This window comes from Octopus bimaculoides, chromosome 26 (genome assembly GCF_001194135.2).
Source record: "Octopus bimaculoides isolate UCB-OBI-ISO-001 chromosome 26, ASM119413v2, whole genome shotgun sequence".
Taxonomy (NCBI): domain Eukaryota; kingdom Metazoa; phylum Mollusca; class Cephalopoda; order Octopoda; family Octopodidae; genus Octopus; species Octopus bimaculoides.
In genome coordinates, this window is record NC_069006.1 from 8,387,088 (window position 1) to 8,391,903 (window position 4,816).

Consider the following 4,816-nt stretch of genomic DNA (forward strand, 5'->3'; position numbering starts at 1 on the left):
AAAGAGGACCGGGTTAAATTTGCGGGAAAGAAAGCAAGATGACCTTTCTATAGGGTCTTTTGTTCCTTTGGCAAGTCATCTTGCTGGGGCCCAATTTATCCCAAAGCTATACTAACGGAGACAGATTGAACTCGGCAGAGCATTGGAAGGAAAACACTCGTCGCTTTTACTATATGCAGTATAGTAATCTCCCGCCACATCGCGGTTCACCAATCGTGCACTCAGTACAACGCGGTTCACCTGTCGCTAATATATGTAAATTTATATCGCGGACTCTTCAGTATATCGCGGGTTTCTGCAGCCGATAGGTATTTATATATATATTTTTTAGAGATTTTAATTATTTCGGTGGGAGGTTTTGGAACGTAACATCCACGATAGTCGAGGGATTACTGTAATGAAGTGTGACTTTGGTTTATAACAAAGAGCACTGTGGGATATTTAATAAGTGTCGCGTACATGCACTGAGATTTGACAATATATATATATATATATATAAATTCTTTTATTCTTTTACTTGTTTCAGTCATTTGACTGTGGCCATGCTAGAGCACCGCCTTTAGTCGAACAAATCGACCCCAGGACTTATTCTTTGTAAGCTTAGTACTTATTCTATCGGTCTGTTTTGCCAAACCGCTAAGTCACGGGGCATAAACACACCAGCATCGGTTGCCAAGCGATGGCGGGGAGAGAAATACACACACACATACACACACAAACACAAATACATATATATACGACGAGTTTCTTCCAGTTTCCGTCTACCAAATCCACTCACAAGGCTATAGTAGAAGACACTTGCCCAAGGTGCCATGCAGCGGGACTGAACCTGGAACCATGTGATTGGGAAGCAAACTTCATACCACACAACCACGCCTGCATCTATCTATCTATCTATCTATCTATCTATCTATCTATCTATCTATCTATCTATCTATATTTACAAAATGCAGTATATATAAATGTGTGTGTGTGTCTATATATTCATACACACATGCACACATACATATATATATGCATGTGTGCCTAGCATATCTTTGATACATATAACCAATATACAATATATATACATATATATAATATACCAAAAATATATTTTACAATACATGTTACATAATATGTAATATATAATACATATGTTTATTCATATCTATCTATCTGTCTGTCTGTCTGTCTGTCTGTCTATCTATCTATCCCCGCTCTCTCTCTGTATATATATATATAATCAAATTGAGCAATAGAAGTAGCTCTCGATAAATACCTCTATATGACCTATGTATAATGTTGAAAAGTCAGAAGCCGCAGTAGTCGTCACAGAAGAGATCCCTTTATGGAGGCTCTTTGATAAAGATACAACGTACTTCAGAGCTAGTCGAAAAGAAAACTTCCCGGGAGTGTCCGTTAATTACCGCTAAAATGAATTCTGTAAAATGCGGACATGATGAAAAAGTCTCGCTTTTAGTATTTATATAATTACCAGAGATTCTTAAGTTGTTTAAAAGATACAGTTTTCCTGTCGAACATACAGAACACTTTTTTCACCTGTAAGGTTTGGTATTAGAAAGGATCTTCTATTTGATGTTGCACTGATGTTCTCGTCCTTAAACCTCCAGGTTAATGCCGAAGGGATTGTTGCATTCTCGGGATTTGCAACGGTTGAAAGAGCTGTTAGAACGTTGTCATAATTTACTGATACCTATGCCTCGTCAACAACGTAGCATACATCACATGCCTGTCCTAGAGGACATTTAGATTTATCTCTGCATGTCCATCCAGCACGGGACCGAGTCGTCGGTTGTCTATTATATAAGCCTTGACATTAGGCGTGAAGAGGGAACATACGTATGTGATTTTAATTGTGTGCCTATTTTAATAGGACGAACCATAAATTATTGTGGGACCTATTATTATCGCCAAATGATTGAGGAGGTTGAGGGTTATAAAAGATTTTATCAGTGAAGCTGTTATCCTGTAAAACCTCATTATAACACGTGGAAGCTTTTTAAAATATTTTTTGAGATGAAGAAACATGTGACTTCACGGCTAATGTTAGGAATTAAGATCATAAACATAATAGGATCAACCGTAAATCTCCTGTCGTTCCAATCGTTCATAAACTTTGAAGAATTTTAGTCGTATTTGTTTGAAAGCCTGGCACTTATTCCATCGATATCTTTTGCGGAACCGCTAAGTGACGGGGACATAAGGATACTACACCAACACCAGTTGTCTAGCGGTGGTGGGACATGCACACACACACACACACACACACACACACACACACACACACACACACACATATGTCGGGATTCTTTCAGTTTCCGTTTACCAAATCCGTTTACAAGGCTTCGGTCTGCTTGAGGTTATAGCAGAAGGCACTTGCCTCAGGCGCCATGCATTAGGACTGAACCCGGAGCCATATAGCTGAGAAACAACCATCTTACTACACAGTCATGTCCAAATTTCAGAAATATTCATAAAAACTGTACCTACCTCAGACTACTGAGTACTCCTACGCCCCCCCGCCATTATATATCTCTCCGATCGCTGTTATATTTGATGTCTCCCCCACTCTTGCTTCGTACTCGTCATCTCCATGTAAAACTTCAACCTCTATAAGTACAAAACTGTGGCTCAAAATTAGGAAACATAAACACATTCAATTTACATAGTGGTTTCACATTTTGGCACAAAAAAATATGTAGTTCAGGTGAGAGACTACGACGAATACATCGACCCTAACGTTCAAATGGTACATATTTTGTCGACCTCAAAGGCAAAGTTGACCTCGGCAGAATTCGAACTCTGAACGTAAAGACAAACGAATACCTCTTAGTATTTTACTCGGCGTACTAACGATTCCGCCAGCTCACCACTAACTTCATATAATTATTGAAACTTTTTTTCAACAAATTTATTTAACAAAAACATCTTTAAATAACGGTCTGACCGTCTGCCAAGCAAATGAGAAGCAGTAACTGAAGTAGATAGTGAATTTGCTCCGGAATAATCGTTTAAAGATGTTTTTGTTACATGTTGTTAGTTTTTGTTGAATAAAATTTGTTGAAAAAAATCCGCAATAATTATGCTCCAACCCAATATTAACGAAATATATAGGTTTGAATCTCAAGTCTAGAATTTTCTTTATATGTTATTCCGCTTGTGTGTTGCCTGTTTACTTTCGTTTCCAGTTTAGAATACAGAAATGAATTTGTTTTATATGTATATTAATAATTTATCATTCACTTTTAATGGATTTTTAATATGGTGGATCCCCTTCATTCGACGAAACGGCTTCATTTATCTGAGCTACTGAATTACCTGCCCCTCAGTTAATGTTTAGGCGGCTGAATACTTCACAGACATACGTAGTCTTAAAGTAATACTCAGACAAAATCAGTGTGAGACGATATGCGTGATAAGGCTCTATTATTTTAAACATGAGTAGAATCCACCCATTAGGTTGCTTTTCCTTACCCAATTTTCTTCACAAGGCAAGGGTTAACCCGACGCTATTGAATATAACATTTGCTCAAGGTGGTATGCATTGGGGTCGAACCCATTGTTTTAATTCTCAGTTGAGATTAATTCACTTTACATAGATCGCTCTTAGTTCTATTACAATAAAGAAAATATAAGCAGCGCACATTGAACGACACACCTACTTTTCAAAGAGCTCAGCTGACCTAGCTGCAAACGGGAGAGACACTGTGGTCTTATTTATCGCTGTAACCAACAATAACATCCTCAAATTAACAAAACTGTGTCGTCCGTCAGTTACGACGATGCATATTCCAATTGATCCAATCAACAGAACAACCTGTTTGTGAAATTAACGCGCTGAGCACTTCGCAGACACGCGTAACCCTCAACGTAGTTCTCAGGAAAATTCAGCGTGACACAGAATGTGAAGAGACTGGCCCCCTTTGAATTACAGGTAGACTCATTTTTGCCTGCTGAATGGAATGGAGCAACGTGAAATAAAGTACCTTTCTCAAGGACACAACGCGTCACCGGGTATCGAACTCGAATACCTCAATCACTTAGTCACGAGCCTTCAGAATGATCGGATGAGCTTGAAAACTCTTCAAATTAACAAGATCTACATTGGTTTACAGCGATGAGTTTCAAATCTTTTTGTTGAAAGTCATTCGTAATAAACAGACATTGTTAGATTTGAATCGCTCTCTAGATTAAGGCTACAGAAACCGGGATTAAGCGCCGGCTAAAGAAATTACAAAGGATTCTGTAAAACTTAAATATTATTTATATCTTAGCAGACAATTTGAGAGTTTAGGATCTTACTAAGACCAGGAACTCTGAAAAATCTAATTTCTTCATTTAAATATTTGTGGCTAGTTGGAATCTGTAAGAAACTAATAATTTTTCTACCTCCAGACTCTTGTGGAAGACCAAAAGATTATCTCTCCTTGAGTAAAGCCCATGATCCAGTTTCGATTTTCAACCAATTCTAATTCTCTTTATTTACGCAAATGCTGTCTTGGAAAATGCATAAATGTATCCATAACCTCAAAGTTTTGTATCTTTTTCATAATGAAATAATAAAAATAGTATATTTTATTTTACAGAAAGAAACAATTTGGTAAACCAAGATGTCCATGAAACTTTTTACAATCCTTGCAATCTTTATGCTTGTCTCTTTCAGTAAGTAATAACCACAGTTTTCCTTCCTTTCTCTCAGTCATTCCTTTCTGTCAGCCCTTCGCCTTTTTACCTGTCCTTTTCCTTTCTATCAGCCCTTCGCCTTTTTACCTGTCCTTTTCCTTTCTATCAGCCCTTCGCCTTTTTACCTGTC